The sequence below is a fragment of the Microcaecilia unicolor genome, chromosome 3 (assembly GCF_901765095.1).
Source record: "Microcaecilia unicolor chromosome 3, aMicUni1.1, whole genome shotgun sequence".
Classification (NCBI taxonomy): domain Eukaryota; kingdom Metazoa; phylum Chordata; class Amphibia; order Gymnophiona; family Siphonopidae; genus Microcaecilia; species Microcaecilia unicolor.
The window spans coordinates 197,073,233-197,095,754 of NC_044033.1; the positions used below are offsets into that span (position 1 = coordinate 197,073,233).

The 22,522-nt window shown below is 45.3% G+C and overlaps 1 protein-coding gene across 1 annotated transcript in view; it reads right to left on the bottom strand.

Annotated features, from left to right (window-relative positions):
- Positions 1–22,522, bottom strand: part of NFIX (nuclear factor I X) — a 144,157-nt gene that overhangs the window by 104,651 nt on the left and 16,984 nt on the right. The window contains 1 exon segment of the mRNA XM_030196991.1: positions 13,515–13,651. The gene's annotated coding sequence lies outside the window, so the exon portion shown is untranslated.

The window sequence follows — 22,522 nt, forward strand, 5'->3', positions numbered from 1 at the left end:
TTTGGTCACTCTTCATTGAACCTTTTCTAATTCCACCATGTCTTTTTTGAGATATGGCAACCAGAATTGAACGCAGTTCTCAACATGAGGTCACCCCATAGAGTGATACGGAGGCATTATAATATTCTTGGTCTTATTTTGCATTCCTCTCCTAATAATTCCTAGCATCCCGTTTGCTTTTTCGGCTGCTGCCGCACACTTGGCAGAAGATTTCAACGTATTGTCTACAATGACACCTAGGTATTTTTCTTGAGTACTGACTCCTAAGGTGGACCCTAGCATCAGGTTAACTATGATTTGGATTATTGTTCCCAATGTACATCATTTGCATTTGTCAACATTAGATTTCATGTGCCATTTGAACATCCAGTCTTCCAGTTTTCTAAGGTCTTTGTCTTCCTGCAATTTTTCACAGTCTGCATGTGTTTTGACAACTTTGAATAGTTTTGTGTCACCTGCAAATGTAATCACCTCATTTGTCATTCTGATTTCCAGATCATTTATAAATATGTTAAACAGAACCAGTCCCACTGCAGATCCCTGTGGCACTCCACTATTCACCCTTCTCCACTGTAAAGAATGGCCATTTAACCCTACCCTCTGTTTTCTGTCTAATAACCAATTCCTAATCCACCTACGGCCAGTTATAAAACCCTGTACACCCTGCACACCTTCCCTTCTCCACAGCACAGCCACCCAGCCCTAAGCATGAAAACCACAGGATCACTACTGGATGGGGAGGACAGCTGCTCTTCCCTCCTCCCCACACAGAGCAGTAACCCAGACATCATTCACAGTGGAAGATGGAGTAGAAACATCAGACCTTGAAACCTGCAAACTCCAGTGCTCATGTAGCAAAGAAAAGTCACCCCAAAATAGGATGCAGGCATCTTCCTGTGCATTCTCCTAACCTAGTAGGGTATGTTCTTCCATCTCTGCCCCTCTATCTTTTCTCCACTTCCCATCTAAACCTGCTTCTCTCCTTTCCTCTCTCTAAGCAGTCCCTCCCTCCCTCCCACTCTTGTCTATTCCTCCCCCTTCTCTTGAAGAGGAGCAGCTGATGGGGGACCGGGTGCCTGCTTTACCATGCCTGGGGACTTAAAGATCAGAAGCCTCAGTCTTGCCCAAATCCCCCACATCCCCTGAAATGTAATGCCAGCCAATTTGGACTGGGAAAAGCCACCTGCCCACAGGCTGGCAGTGCCAGCCATGAGCGTGTGTATATGGGGGGGAGGAGGGGTGAAAAGGGGGACTGTTTTGCTTTGATGCTGGCTGGTGGCAGAGAGATGCAGCTGTACTTCCTTTCTGGTAAAGGATGGGACAAGAGACAGATAGACAGACAAAGAGAGGGGTGACTGAATACAGAGTAGAAATAGGATATTTTCTACTGGGGAGGGGGGAGTATCCATTTACCTGCCAGGAGGAGACTAGTCTACAAGCATTTGGGGTCCCAGGTACCATCACCAGGTATCTGTGTCCCCAGCATTTATGCCAGCCATAGGGCCCAGTGTAAGTCTGAGTGTCAAAATGCAGGAGTAGTGTATCTGACTTATAATATTTTGTAAGATGTGTGTGGAAGTGGGAGCCCTGCCTATGCCCCATTCATGCCCTGCCCCTGATCCACCCATGTTCAACTCACGCGCCTCCCATGTCCCACATGTCCCGCCCATGCCCCCTCATACCCCACCCCTGCTCTACCCATGTTCCACATGCCCCTCCCATGTCCTACATGTCCTGCCCATGCCCCCTCATACCCTGCCCCTGATCTACCCATGTTCCACTCATGCCCCTCCCATGTCCCACATGTCCCGCCCATGCCCCCTCATACCCCACCCCTGCTCTACCCATGTTCCACATGCCCCTCCCATGTCCTACATGTCCTGCCCATGCCCCCTCATACCCTGCCCCTGATCTACCCATGTTCCACTCATGCCCCTCCCATGTCCCACATGTCCCACCCATGCCCCCTCATACCCCACCCCTGCTCTACCCATGTTCCACATGCCCCTCCCACCCCTGCTCTACCCATGTTCCACATGCCCCTCCCATGTCCTACATGTCCTGCCCATGCCCCCTCATACCCTGCCCCTGATCCACCCATGTTCCACTCATGCCCCACCCATGGCCCCTACATGCCCTGCCCCTGCTCTACCCATGTTCCACTCATGCCCCACCCATGGTCCCTTCATGTCTCGCCCCTGCTCTACCTATGTTCCACTCATGCCCCTCCCATGTCCCACATGTCCCGCCCATGCCCCCTCATACCCCACCCCTGCTCTACCCATGTTCCACATGCCCCTCCCACCCCTGCTCTACCCATGTTCCACATGCCCCTCCCATGTTCTACATGTCCTGCCCAAACCCCCTCATACCCTGCCCCTGCTCTACCCATGTTCCACATGCCCCTCTCACATGCCCCACCCATGGCCCCTTCATGCCCCACCCCTGCTGTACCCATGTTCCACTCACGCCCCTCCCATGTCCCTATGCCCTGCCCATGCCCCCCCTCATGTCATACCCCATGTGTGTATGTTCTCCTTGCAATTATGCACTATGTAAGTTACTACTACTACTACTATTTCGCATTTCTATAGCGCTACAAAGCGTACGCAGCGCTTCACAAACATAGAAGAAAGACAGTCCCTGCTCAAAGAGCTTACAATCTAATAGACAAAAATAAAGCAAGCAAATCAATTAATGTGGGGGAGTGGTTACAAGTCAAAAGCAATGTTAAAGAGGTGGGCTTTCAATCTAGATTTAAAGATGGTCAAGGATGGGGCAGTAATATTCCAGTAAGATGTGTAAATATATTGTATATGGATTTTCAGAAGGCATCATTACAGAATAGGGCTTTGGTGTCTTGCTGGTACTTTCTGACATGAAGAAGTGTTAATATTCCAAACATTTGTGCAGGTAAGAGAGGTGTAAATGCTTATACCCCAATAGAGGGACACTGAGAAAGAGGGATGGGCAATCGAGAAAGATGCGAGAGAGAGAGAGAGAGAGAGAGAGAGAGAGAGGGAACGTGAGAGTCGGGGGAGTTAAAGAAAGAGGGAAAAGAGTGGGAAGGGGAAGCATGCTAGGGAAAGCGAAAGAGAAGGGGAGTGAGAAAGAGAGGGAACGATAGAATAAAAGTGAGAGGGTAAGCAAGAAACCAGGGGAGCAAGAGAGAGAGTGAGAAGGGGGGAGCAAAGAAAATTGAGAGAGAGGGAGAGTAAGAAACAGGGAGAGCGAGAGAGAGGGAGAAGAGTGAGATGGGGGAGTGAGAGAGGGAAATGAGAAAAAGGGTGAGAGAGAGAGAGAGGGAATGAGAGGGGGGAAAGAAACGAGAGGGCGAGGCAGAGAGTAGGTAGCATAACGGCTTTGTAAAGCGACACATCCAATCTGCCCAGCAATGATCTCTCCACTTTGCATATCACTATTTGGAAACCTGTATCCAGACCTCCTTCCCCTCTGTCCCTCATGTAATCTTTTAACACAGCACCATTACTTTTTAGGGTTGTATCTGCCGCTTTGTGCAGGTTACCCCAGTGCTTCACCTCCCTCATCTCAATACCAGGGATCGCGTATGTTCATTCCATGCTTTTCTGAATTCTGCACTTTCTCAGACTTTGCCACTCTCTGGAGGGCGACATTTGAGAGGGGAAGCAAGGTAGTTGGAGGAGGGGGGAAGAGTTATCTTTTCCTGACTGTCTTCCAGCTTCTTATTGATGAACACATTCCCATTGCAAGTTCTTTACCATAGAAACTTCCAAGTCCTTCTCAGAAAGCAGCCAGGCACTTTTCATTTGCTATTCGATGCGGACGGTTTTGGAGAGAGAAAGTGACTCTCCAAGGTCACACACAAAGAACTAGGGATCAAATCAGGATTAGAACTGAGGCTTGGGGGCATAAAGTGACAAGAGAAAGCAGGAACTAAACTAGAATTTAAAACTGATGCACAGGTGGAAAAAGTGATTCACCCCAAGATCATACACAGAGTCAGTGGCAGAGCCGGGGATTAGGACTCGCATCCAGGAATTCTTCAGATCTGCATCCTGAGATGTTGTAGCATCTCCCATCAGCAAATATAATAATAATACAACTTTACTTCTTACCCTCCCTCTATATCTGAAGCATTCTAAGCAGGGTACGAAAAATGCAATACAAAGGAAAACCTAACAATACAAATCAAAGCACATAAAATAAAAATAAACAACATAAATATAGGAACATATATTAACGCAAAGCAACACGGCATCATTAATCTTTCTGCAAGCAGCCAGCGATGAAAGACCTTTCTGTCCCTCCCTCAGCTCCCCTCTTTCCAGAAGCCCACAATCAGGCTGCTTCTTACAGCGGCTGAAATGAATTTGCACACCCACACAACACATGCATGAAACATTTCACTGGTGGGGCATAAGTCACGTTAAGGAACAGCACCGGCAGACCCAATCCTGCTCTCGTAAGCAGACTCCCCCTTTCTCCTCTCCCAAGAGTTACCTAAAGACTCCCTGTACAATTCACAAACTGCCAGGTCACCCGGGAGCATCAGGAAGACCTCTGTTGTGATGCTGGCTGGGCAGACCCCAGCTCTCCCGCCCGGCAGCTCAGTAGAGTGGCACAAAGCTGAAACATCAGAGCAGTTTTGGAAGGTCATATTTCTACACCCATGTGCTCACACTCACCCCGGATATAAGAACGCAGTTTTGTGCTCTGTGGCTTTATAAGAGACCTCGGGGTGTACCTAGGACACGCCGCTGGCCTCAAAGAATTCATGGATATGTCTTATATATATAAGAGGGTCTGCCAGGGAGTCAGACAGCTACTGCCCGAGATGACTGTTCATATTCGACAGTAACAGTGCCTGAAGTATGGATGGAGCACATATTAAAAACCAAAAAGACCACAGGACAGACAGGAGATGGACAGATGTCAAGCACGCATGTTAATGTGAGTGAAAGTTTGTGATTTGTGCGAGGCAGGCCCGAGGAGGCTGCACGCTCTTTTCAGCACACACAGCATAACAAGACCTTGGCCGTCTGCAGGACCTGGTGCTACTGGTTCAAAGTGCCCTTATTCCCACCAGCCAGATTATTGCTGGAACCGCAGGTAACTGGCAGCTCCAGGAGTCGATGCACTTTGCTGCAGTGAGCAATCCTGTCCCCAGTGCAAGCGGCAGCATGAATCATAAACGGCTTCCTCTCTGAGGACGGAGCCAGGCGTAGAATGACCAAAGCACATCACCTTTTAAAACAGATATATATATTTTTTGCTTGCTTAACAAAACCAATCCCAGATTTTATATAACAAGAGCTGGCAAATCCCAACAGACGGCACCGGATGAGAAATGTGCTAACATTTTTAGCTCTGGAGTGTTTTGGTGGAAAGACAAAGTGTGTACACGCCAGGGTGAAAAAATGCCTCAGTCTAGTGGATAAGAAGGTCTCATTTCTGATCTGAAGAATAAGGGTTACCTTCGAAAGCTAATTAAAAAAATGAATGAAGTTAGTCCAATAAAAAAGGTAGCATGTTATTTTCTTTTCTCTGGTTCGATTTATTTCTATTTATTACCTATATTGAAGACGGAAGGCCTCGTGTAACTATATCTGTGGCCACTTCTAGAATTTAAAAAATGAATTTATCCTAAAAAGTAAAATGAAATGAAAAAAAAAATAAGCTTATCATGATTGAACTTCCTGCAGCTACAGAAAGAGAAAAACATTTTTTAAAAACTATTGTCCTATATAATGTTTTTCCTATAGATTTTTTTTTAAACCTTTCCCGGAAGCTGCAGAAACTCAAATTAGTGGGTGATAAGCTGCCACCATTTCGAAGCCACGTGAAAAGCTAACCACATAAGCCTCTGAGGATTTTCTTTATCAACGCAGATCAACGCAGGCTTATTTCTTCAGCATAATATTAGGATTTTATGGGACGTGTCTGGTTGGGTGTTTAGAACCTGTACTCCCTCCCACCTGAAAAAATAAACTTTATATTTTAGGGCTCTGTGGTTTTTTCAAGGTTGGGGGGGGGGATGAGCTGTGCCTGTCTGACAGATGCCCCCTCTGGTTTTCTGGTGCCAGTCAGGGCAAAGTTCCTTTCTCCTCCCATACAACTTTGGAAACTAGTGTAGGGATTATTATATTTCTACAGTGCTGACGGGGTTATAAAACTATGATTGCATTTACAGAACAGTGACATTGTGTGTAGGGTTGCATGAAGAATTACTATACTCAAACAGTGCTGACAGGGTGCAGGGGGCCGTATGAGACATTAAATTCATACAGTACTGACAGGGTGCATGGGGCTGTATGAAACATTATTAAATTCATGCAGTGATGACAGAGAGTAAGGGTCACATGAGACATTATTATGTTCACATAGTGCTGACAGGGTGCATGGGGCCATATTATATTCATACAGTTCTGTCAAGGTTCAAGGGGCCATTTGAGGCATAATTAAATTAATACAGTGCTGACAGTGTGTGCATGGCTATAAGACATGTTATATTTATACAGGGTTAACAATGTGCAGAGGACTGTTTACCTGTCTTATCTAGATTGTAAGCTCTTTGATCAGGGACTGTCTTTATGTGTCTGGTGTACAGCGCTGCGTATGCCTTGTAGCGCTATAGAAATGATAAATAGTAGTAGTAGTAGGACCCAGCATACTCTGTCAGCATCATATAACCATAATACATACAGGCCTCATACAGCCCAGTGCACACCATCAGCATTTTATAAATTTAACAGCTCGTACAGTCCAATGCACGCACAATAAACACCATATGAATATTGTAACGTTTCCCGCAGCCCAGCACTGTATAAATTTAACAGCTCATACTAGTCGACACCCATCATCACTGCTGAGTAAATAGAGTAATGCCTCATATGGTCCTAAGCACTGCTTTGTACAATCCCGTGCATCCGATCAGCACTGTAGGACTATACCACTAAGTATCACTTGTATTCCTCATGTGCCCTGCACACACTGTCATTCTTATGAATGTAACAACTTGTTGCATAGCCCCATGCACCTTGTCAGCACTGTATAATTTCTATTTCTCATTACATATAATAATTATAAACCACTTTTACGACCTTTAAATAAAAGATCATTCTGAGTGGCATAGAAAAACAGTGAAATAAATAAAATAAATAAAACATTAAGTTGGTGTACGAAGGGGAGGGCAGCGTTCTGTGAGGATGGTTTTACACCTGAAGAGCCCGTTCTGAGTTTGGCTCTCCCACTCTGTGCCCCTCTGCACCACGGTAGTCACAAAGACTTTTCCCCTCCCAAGAGCCAGACAAGGGGCATAAACAAAAAAAGCCAGCAGCAGGTCAGACACACATGCAGCGAGACATAGACATGTAGGCATGCACACACAGACACACATGTACACAGATGCACATATGTACACAAGATGCAAATATATCCACAAATGCACATGTACACATACTCACATATATGCACAAACACATATACATGCATGAACACACAGATACCGTACATAGATGCACATTTATGCATATAAGTTGCAAATATATTTATGTATTTATTTGTTGCATTTGTATCTCACGTTTTCCCACCTATTTGTACACAGATATACTTATATATATATATATATATATATATATATATATATATATATATATATATATAGACACATGCACACACACATTCACACATATGCAGAAACACACACATACACAGATGCCCACGTATATACAAATACACGCATACATAGACACGCATGCACAGATGAACATATATGCAGAAACACATTTATATAGATGCACATATATGTACAAATGCATACATACACAGATGCACATTTATGCACACATGCAGAAACAGATGCACATACATGCACACACACACACATGCAGATGTACATACATGCACAGATACACAAATACATGCATACATAGATGCACATACATGCACAACCACTTGAACACACATATGCACTATATGGACAAATGTACATGTACACAAATGCACATACATGTACAGTTACACACAAAGATGTGCATATATGCACACACAGATACAGATGAACACATATGCACACACATACAGATTCACACACATGAAGATGCACACATATGCACAAACACACATATGCAGGTGCACATACATATATATAGATGCATGCATGCACAAGCACATGAACACACAGATGAACATCCATGCACATGCACAAGCACACAGATGCACATACACACATATGCACATGCATGCACACACAAAGATGCACATATATGCACACACACATATATGCACACACACATATATGCACAATCATGCACACAGATGCACACACACAAAGGCACATATAAGCACAGATTCACACAAGATGGAAATATATGCACAAACACATATACACAGATGTACATACATACACACACAGTACTAGAACAAAATGTGCTTTTCATTCTTTGTTCGTTGAATGATAGATATTTAATTTTATCCTTGAACAGAATGAGAATTGAGTTGGAGAGTGAATGAAGGTTCACTTTTCCTCTTTGCCCTAACCCCTGCAGGACTGCTCATGTGGCACAGGCCAGTGAAGTGGAATGGGGAAACTACAGGGCCAGGGAGGAGATAATCAAGAATCCATAGCAGCCGAGATAGTCAGTGGTTGTCTGTCCCTCCATCCATCTCTCTTTCTCCAAAATCATCCCTTGCCGTAAATTTCGGTGAATCTATCCCTCTCTCTGGAATCAGAAAGTTTATCAATCACATAACATTAGTGCGGGCTGGGATACCTTTGCGTGTACCTGTGTACAGGAGGGGGCATCATGTACATGAAAATTACACATTTATCTGACAGAGGAAGAACCGTGCCCGTCTGTCTGTCCATCTGTGCCTTTTCTGGAAACCCATTCTGGATGGAAGCACAGATTTTTAGCAGTGGAAGCGAAACTGCAAGCTCAAGATGTGAAACGTGCTAACTAAATCATCTCTGAAAAACTGACTTCATGCCTCTGGCCTGTGGGTTCACACTCTCAGTAGCAGAGAGAGCCACAATTAATTCCAGCCAGCGGCTCGATAAAATCCACTTAACGTTAACTTGAAATGTGGTTTCCAAAATCTAACCCGCCAGCGAGGGAGATTAGAAAAAAAAAGGCTGATTTATTTTCATCACAGTGGTTGTTCCACCCCATGCCCAGAGCAGGGTGTCAAGTCTGAACATGGATAGACAGGCGTTCACACATGTATCATACAATGTGCACAGGCGTAAAGGGGACTGTGATATTTTAAAAGCTCCGTTTTCAGATGACCTCACTGAAGCGTTCTGCTCTCCCCAGGTGCACAGGACAAAGGAGAGAGCGATTGAATTGGGGTGACCATCTCTATCCCCAGTTAGCACTAACAATATATTACTTTTATTCCTTTCCCAAAACAAGGGTGTGCAATCCTACCCCCACCCCAAATTCCTCCGCCCCTCTGGTCCATGCGGCTTGGACAATATTGTAAGTCACCATCTCTACACTGGTACCACAAAAACATCTCAGACTGGCAGAGAATCCTGAACTGGAGCTGCATTAAAGTTGGCATGGGGTGAGGGGATAGATTGGAGGGGGGGTTCAGAAAAGAAAAGGAGATGTGGAGAGGCATTTGTACAACAGGAGGAAAAAGGACAGAATTTAAAGCCAGTTTTAGGCATCTGAGCTTCAAATATTGCATGCATGTTCACACGTGTGCAAAAGACAGACCAGTCCGTGCACATGTTAAGGGTGAGGAAGTTGCTTAACATACACATCTGCTCACAAACATGCACACACCCTTTGCTGTCGGTAGAATTTCCAAACGAGGGGCAGCTTATGGAACCAGCTGCATTGTCGCCACTAGTACGTTGAAAGCAGCGCAACGGACCTCCTCGGGCCATGCAGAGGACGACCGAACAAGAGCAGACACAAAAGCTGGAAACTAGAACAAACAGCATGAAAGCTGCCTGTCGATCTTAAAGTTTCAAAAATTACTGCTCACTCTCAAAATGCGGAGCGAAAATGCCTCGGCTGTGCACCTGTAATGTATTAATAGATCCTGGACGGGATCGTAAGAGGGATCAGACCCACAAAAATCCACCCCAAATCCAATATAGGCAAAGCAGCCCAGCTCCAAAAATAAAAAAAAAATACCCTGAACAACTATAACAGACTGTGCATAGGTTAAAACAACATCTAGAAATTTACACACTGGAAACATTTCATTTGGATCTGAAGAAATCCAGATAAAAGGTTCCATCTCATCCCCTCTGATCTCTTCTTTCAACTTTCTCTAGAAATGATTCAAAGATATGAAAATTCTAGAAAAATCCAGGGAGCTGAGATTGGTGGAGTCCTTAAACCAGAGACCGCACCCCCCCCCCCAAAAAAAATAAAACTCTGAAAATAATTCTTTCAACAAGATAATTACTGCTCCATATTTATTTTTCATGGCGGGGTCCTTTAAACAAAATACAGAGTTCCCTGATTTCCTTTTTAAAGTTGTTTTTTTTTTTAGGGAAAAAGTCCAGAGTGAGACCAATTCCTGAACGTCGCTTTCTGAATTTAATAATCTCAAAGTCCTCAAACAGAAATCTGTATGTCAGTTACGCTGCTTGCAACATTTTATTTTCTCCAAATGTAACTGTTAAAGTTAATCTAAACCTCAACATAACAGTCAAAACTTTATGAAAAAAAGAAAAAAAAAAGAACCCATTCCATGAAAAATCTCTGGGAGGTGAAAAGTTTCAAATGGAGGTGGTGCGGAGAACAGAGAGAAAACCTTCCATTTTATACTTTTTGGAAATGTTGTGACTCCCCTTCCCCCCCTTCAATAAGGCCACTGCAGGAAGAAATCACTTTCGCCAGTAAATGTGCAAATGTGTATACACGAGCATGCACTAGATGCAACACTGTGATTTGGCAGAAAAGGAATGATGCTGGTCTTTTCTTGTGTGACCTGTGCAAGTGAAAGCACCCTCTAGACATGAAGGGGTTAATTGGCCTTTTCCAGTTGTAATTGTCTGCTTTAGGAAGGGCTGCCCCCCCCCCCCACACACTTTTCTCTATGTCCGTGGATTTGGGGTGCCCCCTAATTGACGAACAGTATATGGACACTCTTGTTAATTTTATTAAAAATAAGTGGGGGGGGGGGGGAATCTCTCCAAGTGGGGCTGGCAACACAGACCCTAAGAAGAAATGTCAGTAAATCACTGCTCGCTGCCCCCCAATCCCCCCCACATGCAGGGATTGTGCCCTAGAAAGGTTAACCCGGCTGTTGAACAATTCAATGTGTCTGTGAGTGCATGGGGGTGAGGGGGAGTTGCCCCCACAGCTTCTCATAGCCCCCATATGCACCTTTCACATATTCCAGTCTCAGGCAATACAAATTGTACCCCCCCCCCAGCTTCCGCCTTCCAAAAAATCCCAAAGAAATACACGAGATAAAATCTATTTTCCTCTCAATATAACCCCCCCCCCAAAAAAAAAAAAAAAGAAATCCTATCTGAGAAATTGGAGTGAACCAGAGCAGAGAAGGGCTGAAGGGACAATCCCCCCACACACACACACATACTGAACCATACACATAATCCTGCATCTGACACATCACATTCAAAATCTATATTAATAAAAAGGCGTAAAGGTGAACTCCTGTAAAGGTAAACTCCTGTCATGGTATGTGCGAAATGAAGCAAGACAGGATCCCAGAGAGATTCTCCCACTGCACGACCCTCACATACATATACAAAAATACTGATTCAGATCTATAGATCATATTATTTGCACAATATTTTTAACTCAGTTACCCAGAATCACTGCTACGCATTTATAACCATTGTACCACCAACACCCACACATAGAAATAAACAGCATGCATGCAAGAATTATTTTAAATCCACTAGCTTGAGGGAACCCTGTATCCAAACAGGAAAAGGGAGAAGAGAAAGAGCGAGAAATACAGATTTTATCTGCTCTATAATTTCTAAAAAAATAAAAAATAATTTTTAAAACTTCTTCCCTGACCGAGCTAGAACAAAACAGATACGATTTTTACTCTCTGTATTTCAGACATTTTTTTTTGTTGTTGCTCTTGTTTTTAAAAGATTTCGGAAACCTTTATCCCATTTCAGGCAGTGATGCATCCACCCAATGCATGTAAAAAAATATTTTAAAAATGTTAACCCCCCCCCCCCTTTAAAAAAAAAAAAGCTAGTAACATAACAGAAGGAAAATTTGAAGAAGAAATTAAGGTTTTGTAATGGGAATAGACCGATGCTGGAGGAGTCAATCTTTACTGGGAAGGGAAAAAAATTATCTAATTATTATTTCAGGTAATGTTTATAGAGAAAAGTAGATTTACCTCCTTTCTAAATCTTCCTGACACAAGTTACCATGTGTCCAATACATATGCACATATATTATCTTATGTAACCGCCATCTACCTACAAATTTTAAAATACTCCAGGAATGTAAGACTTTTGAAGATGAGATCATGAAATATTTTTACACCAACAAAAGAGGTCTTAATATAGATCTGTTTTTTTAAATCAGATTATTAACTATAAAATTATACTGGTTTGTCACTCTCCGATCACCCATCTACCTCTCCTCGTTTCTCGCCGCCATCGTTACCTCTCCCCGTGAGACTCACTGGAATACTTTTACCTTTCACTTATATATTTACATATTTTTGTCATCTTTTTCTCATTTCTGACTGGAAGCTAGTCAAAAATGTATCGTTATGTTAGGCCAATAAAAAGGTTTCATCTTCTTTTCTTTTGGCATTTTCTTTCTGTTTATTCCTTTTAAAGTGGACTAGCATGGCCTACCACATTATCCCACCTATAAACCAAAATTTAAAGTTTCTAAAAACTTTCAAATGTTCTTCTCTGAAGGTGATTTCCTTTTTAGAAATGTATTTCAGAGAGAGAGAGAGAGGAGACCAACCCCTCAGCTTCCAAACAATGCAAAGCAAACAGCAAACTGTAAAATCTCTCCTAGGTTTATCATCACAATTCCCAAAATCCTGCTCCCTCAAAGCTCCCTTCTTTCGGCATGCTTAATTCTACCCCCCCCCCCCTTTTTGTTTTTTGAAAACCAAAAATAAAAAATACAAAACAAAACTAGGTTCCCATGCTAATAATTTGAAAAAGATTCTCCTTTCACTGAGCACTGCACCCACAGAATTTCTTCCAATCTCAGGTTTCCTTTTTCCCCAATTCTCCTCTCTTCCCTCTCTCCTTTCTTAAAAAAAAAAAAAAATCTCCTGACAGCTTAAAAAGTTTGAGGCAAAGCTTTTTTTTTTTTTGCTTTCTAAGCCATGTGGCATGAAAACCAGAAAGAGAGAGAGAGAGGAAGAGGGAGAGAGCAAGAATTTGGAAAGATGCCATGGGTATGTAGAAAAAGCCTCCCAGCAGAAGCTGTGAGCTAAAGGGAAGGGAGACAGGGAGAGGGGAGGGCTGGAATTGCAGAGGGACAAGGACAATGCTAGGGTTCGGGGTGCTGGAGGACAGCTAGAGGTGGCAAAGGGCGCCCTACCTGGGTGAGGCAGTATGGGGAATACATGCTGCTGGAGTCAGGGTGTGGCAGGCACCTTCCCTGCTGCTGCTGCTGCGGCTGCTGTTGCTGGTGTTGCTCTCGTCCTTCCCGCTGCACTGCAGTCCCGCCTCGCAACCCTGAAAGGGAAAAGTTTAGGCTAAGTTTGCAACACAGTGTTAGGGGTTTGGCTCTGCAGGCTTTTTTTTTTTTTTTTTCCTTTTTCTTCGTCTCCTGACTGGAGAAAGTAACAGCCCCTTTCACAAAGGCACAGACACACACATACACACACGCATGCTGTATCATGAGAACAAACACACCAGGCACACAGCCAACCACACATACTGTAAGACAATTGACGCATACAATACTGCACAAAACACACACACACACACACTGTACCATGACAACACACAGACCATAAGACAACTGACACATGCAGCACTGCAAAACACATACACCACACACACAGTCCAGGCAAACAGTCAAGTACACATACAGTAAAACATATAACACAGTCCAGGACACACACTGTACCATCACAACTAGGCACACAGCCAAACAACATATGCAAAATTGCACAAAACACAAATATATACACAATGTAACACAAAACACACACCAGTCACACAACTGACCACATATACTGTAAGACAATCAATACAACACACACACACACACTGTACCATCACAACACACAGACCAGGCACACAGCCAACACATGCAAAATTGCACAAAACACACACCAATTACACAACTACCCACATATACTGTAAGACAACCAATACAACACACACACACTGTACCATGACAACACACAGACCAGGCACACAGCCAACCAACATATGCAAAATTGCACAAAACACAAATATATACACAATGTAACACAAAACACACACCTGTCACACAACTGACCACATATACTGTAAGACAACCAATACAACACACACAAACACACTGTACCATCACAACACACAGACCAGGCACACAGCCAACCAACACATGCAAAATTGCACAAAACACACACCAATTACACAGCTGCCCACATATACTGTAAGACAACCAATACAACACACACACACACACACACACACACACACTGTACCATGACAACACACAGACCAGGCACACAGCCAACCAACATATGCAAAATTGCACAAAACACAAATATATACACAATGTAACACAAAACACACACCTGTCACACAACCGACCACATATACTGTAAGACAACCAATATAACACACACACACACTGTACCATGACAACATGCACATCAAGCACATAACCAACCACACATACTATAAGTCGAACAACACATGTAACACTGCATGAAACACACACACACACCGTACCATGAGAACACAAACAACTACACATACCGGAACACAAGGGACACATATAACACGATACAAAACACAGATACCCATAATGTACCACAACAGCACATACATACCCACACACAGTGTATGTACCATGACAACACACAACCAACACATACAACACTGCACAAAACATACAAGGACGCACCCACACAATGTACCATGGCAGCACATACATCAGGACACTATGCACCATACACACACACACACACACACACACATACACAAACACTATATTACAGCTATGTATACAGCAAGCACTTAACCAACACAACCACAACACATGTGCAAACCCACAATGCATAACACATATACTGTGTACTCAAACACACAATGCAGCACAACCTACACCTACTGTGTCATGGCAAGAAGCACTATGAAACAAACCCTAAGGGCACACGCACACACAATACCGCAACATTTATACCACATAAAGTCACACTATACTACAACCAACAAAGTTCATGTGTACTCTATATACACTCTATACCATGCATAACATATAGTCCATAAATAATAGATAGATAACACAACCAACAAATAGTCTATATATACCATATATATGTGCTATGCAAAAAATAAATTATAATGCCACAACCAAAGTACTTGTATCAGGACACCTGCCATCCTCCTGGCTGTACACAGTTTGCCAAATGTTGCGTTCCTAAATTTGAGTGCGCAGGACAGGTGCGTGCTTAAGTTCATTTTTTAACAAGGCATTAACAATCAATACGAGATTTAATTGGCAATAATTTGTATTTAACTCCCGCCTCTGCCCTACACCCCGTTCCATCCGTACCTACGTTCTCTAGCGTGCAACTGCAAAGGGGTGTGGTCACGGGAGGGGTGTGGGTGGATCAGGGGATGTTTCTAGAAGTTAGGTGTGCGTAATGCCCAAGATTTAGCTGTCGACATTTACACCAGGTTTCAGCCAGAATAAATGCTGTGCGACAATCTGCTCTGAGCGCTGTTCTCTAAAGGATAAACTGCGCTGGGCGTTCGTTATGTTATACTAGTTCGGTGCAGATCTTTCTGGCACCATTTACTGGCTCCAGCTCCATATGTACGCAAACTGTGTTATATTACACATACACTGTATCATTTCCAACACACAAACACAACAGAACACAGCTTGCAACACACAGAAAGACATATACCATGCACACACACAAACACAACAAAACATACACTGTCAGTACACACAGCCTGCAACAGACACAGGCACATCAGACACAGCAAACACACGAGAAACACCATAATGCACACGTATACACTTATAAACAGATTAACACATCACAATTTCATAGCCGTTCAGGTGAATAAATAGCTAATTGTAAATCTGCCATATAAAAATTGCTCTCCCCTAATTCAGCTGATTGTACCCACTTACCACACAAGCACACACTGCACTGATAACACCAAGGTGCCAATTTACTGCAGGAGTGTGCTCCATCAACAACAGTGACAAGGTGTCAACGTACCGAAGGAGCGCACAGTGATAGCTCTAAAAAGGCACCAGTTAATGGACTGATTTTACCAAAGGAGCACACTGCACTGATAACACTGAAAAGTGGTCAATTTATCAAACAGATACTGCACTGATAACACAGAGGATGCTGATCTACCAAAGGAGCACACTGCACTGATAACACTACAAGGTTGCTAATTTAGGAAAGCAGCACTCTGCACTGTAACCCTGAGAGGGTGCTAATTTACCAAAGGAGCACACTGCACTGATAACACTGAGGGGATGCTAATTATCAAAGGAGCTCACTGCACTGATAACACTGAGAGGGTGCTAATTTACCAAAGTAGCACACTGCACTGATAACACTGAGGGGATGCTAATTTAGGAAAGGAGTGCAAACTGCACCGATAACACTGAGAGGATGCTAATTTTGGAAAAGAGTGTACTCTGTACTGATAGCACTGAGATGATGATAATTTACCAAAGGAGCACACTGCACTGATAACACTGAAAGCCAAGGATGCTAATTTAGGAACGGATCGCATACTGCACTGATAACACTGCAAGGATGCTAATTTAGGAAAGGAGCACACTGCACTATGTCTGTGTTATAGAATAGAATAGTGGATTATTCTATCACAGGTGGTGATCAATGTGTTTCTCATAGTGTTTGTGATGTAGTATAGAAATTGATTCTTACTGAGATCAGTACCAGAGCTGGAGATTAGAACTGAGGTATAGGAAGATACAGTCACTCAACCCAAGGTCTCACGTAGAGACTCAGTGACAGAGCTGGGGATTAGAACTGAGGTACAGGGGCATAAAGTGACTCACCCCGGGGTCACAAATACAGACTCATTTCCATTGCTGGATATTAAAACTGAAGTATAGAGAGATAAAGTGACTTGCCCAAAGTCACCCAGAGTCAGTGCCAGAGCCAAGGATTAGAACTGAGGCACAGGAAGATAAACTGACTTGCCCAGAGGTCACACACACAGAACATAAGAGTAGCCACTGCTTCCAGCAGTGGCCAATCCAGGTTACAAGTACCTGGCAGAAACCCAAAGAGTAGCAAGATTCCATTCAGAATCCCAAAAAGAAACAACATTCCACGTAGAACCCCAAAGGTAGCAACATTCCACGTAGAACCCCAAAGAGTAGCAAGATTCCATTCGGAATCCCAAAGAGTAGCAACATTCCACATAGAACCCCAAAGAGTAGCAAGATTCCATTCGGAATCCCAAAGAGTAGCAACATTCCACATAGAACCCCAAAGAGTAGCAAGATTCCATTCAGAATCCCAAAGAGTAGCAACATTCCACGTAGAACCCAAAGAGTAGCAAGATTCCATTCAGAATCCCAAAGAGTAGCAACATTTCATTCGGAATCCCAAAGAGTAGCAACATTCCACATAGAGCCCCAAAGAGTAGCAAGATTCCATTCAGAATCCCAAAAAGTAGCAAGATTCCACGTAGAACCCCAAAGAGTCACAAAATTTCATTCAGAATCCCAAAAAGTAGCAACATTCCACATAGAGCCCCAAAGAGTAGCAAGATTCCATTCGGAATCCAAAAGAGTAACAACATTCCACATAGAACCCCAAAGAGTAGTAAGATTCCATTCAGAATCCCAAAAAGTAGCAAGATTCTAAGTAGAACTCCAAAGAGACACAAAATTTCATTCAGAATCCCAAAAAGTTGCAACATTCCACATAGAGTCCCAAAGAGTAGCAACATTCCATCTAGAATCCCAAAGAGTAGCAACATTCCATTCGGAATCCCAAAGAGTAGCAACATTCCCACATAGAACCCCAAAGAGTAGCAAGATTCCATTTAGAATCCCAAAAAGTAACAACATTCCACTTAGAACCCCCAAAGAGTCGCAAGATTTCATTCAGAATCCCAAAAAGTAGCAACATTCCCATGTAGAACCCAAAGAGTAGCAACATTCCACATAGAACCCCAAAGAGTAGCAACATTCCATTCGGAATCCCAAAGAGTAGCAACATTCCACATAGAACCCTAAAGAGTAGCAAGATTCCATGCTACCATATCTCGGGGCAGGCAGTGGCTTTCCCATGTCTGTCTCAAGAGTCAGTGCTACAATTCCTAATGCACATTGGCTGTTACCCAAAATCTTTATGTGAAATTATTTTAACCCCTTTATTAAAGTCTCCGAATGGAGACATGTCAGAGGTAGAAAAACTACCGGGCCAGTGGCTGGCATTCCATGGACGGCCAAACTTTTGGAGTTTTTGGTATTCGAGCAATTTCAAAGATTTTTGGAGACTTTTAACATATTTCACAAAATGCAGCACGGGTTCAGGAAATGTCATAGTACTGAGACTACTAAAATAAGACACATCCTTGGAAAGGGAGGGGAGGCTTTTTTGGTGCAGTTTGATTTAGCGACGGCGTTTGATGCCATTCATCACTCTATACTATTGGTCAAAATGAATGAATTGGATATTTCTGGGAAAGTGCTTGAATGGTTTAAATACTTTTTGGGTAACAGAACTTATAGTGTAAAGGGGAGTGGTGGTAGACCTCCAAGCTGGAATTCCAGTTGTGGAATCCCGCAGGGGACACCACTTTCGCCGTCACTATTTAACTTGTTCTTAGTTCTCTGGGTAACCTTTTATTTGGTAATGACATCACTTTACTATCGTATGCAGACGATATCTATCTATCTAACTGGAAGGAAACAACTAACTCTATTAAGTACCACATTTCTTTGATTGAAAATTGGGCTTTAAGTCATTGTTTGGAATTGAATACACAAGAAAGAAAGGCCCGAGAGCTTGTCTTGAGGGGCCCAGTTAAACGAGGGCTGGGCCCATTTGAGAAGGCTCTGGGCAGGAAGGAGGGAGTGTGTGTGTGGGGGGGGGGGGGGGGGGGGGGGTCAGTGTTCTCGGCCGGAAGGCACGAGGGCTGGCATGATTGGTTGGCTTAAAAGAAGCCGGCCAGCCCTTGAGCCCGATTTTGGCATCTGATTGGTGGAGAGGTTGCTGGGGGGGGGGGGCGGGGCAAGTGGGAGGGAATAAAAGCTGGGATTCCTCCGAGGCTCAGGGCGTTTCCTGATTCTCGGAGGCGGTTTTGGGCAATGGCGTCCGGTGCGGGAGCTGCTGGGAAGGAGGACATGCAGGCAGGAGGTGTCCCTCTGCGCTAGTGACTCCCTGGAAGAGAGTCCGGAGCGGGTGAGTGCAGGGGAGGCATCAGTGCCTTTATATACTCGCAGATCTAAGGACATAGCCAGATCTGCAATTGCAGTAGAAGCTGCAATGGGGGCAGGCAGGAAGCGTCAGGAAAAAACTCCTTCAGCCAGGTCAGGCAAGCAGGGGGTAGGTTCTAAGGTGAAGGGGTCATGGAGATCGAGGGCTGTGGAGCTCCCAGGGGGCACAGCTGCCCTTTCTGGTAGGGTAGGGCTGGCTTTGGGAGAGGGGGAGCAGATGAGGGGGGCCAGTGTGGGGAGTCTGTGGTGGATCCTCCCTCTCCATCTGCGGCCTGCATGGAGGCTTCGGCGGAGGGAAGGGGGGCTGGTTTTCCAGAAGGGACGCACGGTGGCCTGGCCGGTTTGCCTCCTGGGGGTTCTCAGCCCGCGGATAGACAAAGGACGGAGAGTGTGGCTGTGGGTGTTGAGCACTCACTGCCTTCTGGTGCTATACCGGGGGGTGTTGGGGGATGCTCCCTGCAAGCATGGGCGGCTCCTTGACAGGTTGGGGCCCCCATCCATGGGGTCACTGGCCGCCCTTCATTTTGCCCCCATGGGCAGCGATGGCTCCCCTTCCCCCGGTGGCCCCCTGAGCCGGTTTGCCCCCACTAGCGGATACACGCTGGGCTTTCCCCGGGGTTCCCTGAGGCGGTGCTGAAGTGTCCCGAGGGGCCAGGGCAGTCGTGAGTCAGAGGGGCTGGTCCTGCTGCTGCTTCCTTTTTGTCTTTACAGGTACAGAGCACAGTGGAGGGTGCGGAGCCGGTATCAGGCATGGGACAGCAGAACACCCTTCTACATCTGTGGTGGGAGACGCCAGCGGCAGGATAGTGGCAGGTCGGGAGAGGACCCCGTTCATCTTGGACACGGCGGTGCAACCGGAGAGAGCATCGGGAGATGGCCCTGCTGCAGCCCCAGGGACGTCCATGGCAGGTGCTGGAGCTTCAGGATCGGGTAATAGATCGTCTTCTACTCGGGCGCGGGGTGGGAGTGCGCGGCGAAAAAAGAAGGGGAAGGGAAAGCGGAATAGGGTTTCTTCCTCTTCTTCTGTCTCCTCTTCTACATCCGCCTTTTCTTCTTCTCCATCCGGGGGCGTCTCTCATCCGGTGGAGTTGGCGATGGCTAACGGAGAGGGAACGACAGGTCCACCTGCCTTGCTGGCCCTTTCAGAGTTATGGGAGCAGGTCCCGCGCATGTTGCGTAGGAAGATCATATGGAGCAAGTGTATAGATATATTTAGGTTGCTGGAGGGCAGTGGGCGCTGGAAGGATAAGAAGAAAAGAAAAACACAGACCGAGGGTCCGAGGGAGCGCAAGGTCGCCAAAACGATGGTTAACTGGGTGCGATCCTTTCTGCGCATGGCCAGTGTATGGGGTCATTATGAACTGGGCCAGTATGGCCTTTTGTTAGCGTATGCGGACACGGTGCTGGACGCCTTTCAGCATTTCGGGGGGTGGTCATGGTTGAACTACGACGAAGCCTTCAGGGAAAAGATGGAAGAGAACCTCCATATGTCCTGGGGGACACAAGATATCAACTTATGGTTGGTTCACATGGCTCCTCGGTCCTCGGCGGTGGGGGGGGGGGCAAGGGAGGGCTTGCTCTTGCGACTCCAGGTAGGTCCTTTCGTGCCTCGAGTATGGGGGTCGGTGCCCCAGGAGCCGGATCCGTTTCATCCTCTGAGGTGTGTTGGCGGTTCAACAGAGCTGCCTGTCCCTTTCCAGACTGCAAGTTTCGACACGTCTGTTTCACCTGTGGCCAAGGACACGCCGCGGCAAAATGTCCAAGGAAGGGGCGGGGGGACCGTCCACCGCTAAGCTGTAATTGGTTTAGCCATGCCCCTACGTCAGTGAGGGTCGTTGCGAGGCTGCCATGGCTCCATCGGTATCCGGTCAGGGAGGCTGCGGAGATATTAGGGAGGGGTTTCACGGATGGACTGGCCATTCCATTCCAGGGTCGGTTGGTCAATAACTGGGTGCGGAACTCAGTGTCTACCACTCGACTGTGAGAGGTGGTGAGGAAAAAACTGGCGGAGGAGATTGAGTTGGGCAGGATTGCCGGTCCGTTCGATTGTCGTCCTTTTCCATCCTTTGTGATCTCTCCTTTGGCAGTTATACCTAAGAAAGCGCCAGGAAAATTCTGCCTCATTCACAACCTCTTGTGCCCGATGGGTGGTTCCGTAAATGTGGGCATTCCCAAGGACTTCTGCTCGGTGCAGTACACATCATTTGACTTTGCGGTGTGGCTGGTCCACCAATGTGGTCTCGGGGCACAGATGGCAAAGGTGGATATCGAGGCGGCCTGCAGGCTGCTACCCGTCCACCCTTCTGCGTTTCCGTTGCTAGGTTTCCATTTTGAGGGGTCATTTTACTTTGACCTATGTATACCGATGGGTTGTTTAGTCTCCTGTGCGTACTTTGAACGGTTCAGCTCCTTTGTACACTGGGTGACCACACAGAGGTCTGGGCTCGACAGTCTGGTGCACTATTTGGATGATTTTCTGTTCATTGGGGCGTCCGATGGCGTGGACTGCGGTCATTTGTTAAGAGTCTTTATGTTCGGTTACGGAAGACTTTGGCATTCCTTTGGCCTCCGAAAAAACAGAGGGCCCTGTTTCGGTCCTCACCTTCCTAGGCATTGAAATTGACGCAGTACGGAAGTTACCCGTTTGCCGCGAGAGAAGGTGGCTCAGTTGGAAGAGCAGATTATGGCAGTATTACAGGCTCCTAAGGCCCCCTTGCATACCATTCAGTCCCTGGTGGAGAGCCTTAATTTTACATGTCGGGTCATTCCGATGGGTCGTGCCTTTTCTCGATGCCTTGCTTTTGCGACGTCCAGGGTCACAAAGCCTCTTCATCATGTGCGATTGTTCTCTGGAGTTCGCAGTGATCTGCGTATGTGGTTGGAGTTCTTATCTGCGTTTAATGGTACCTTAGCGCTGCAGAGTGAGGAAG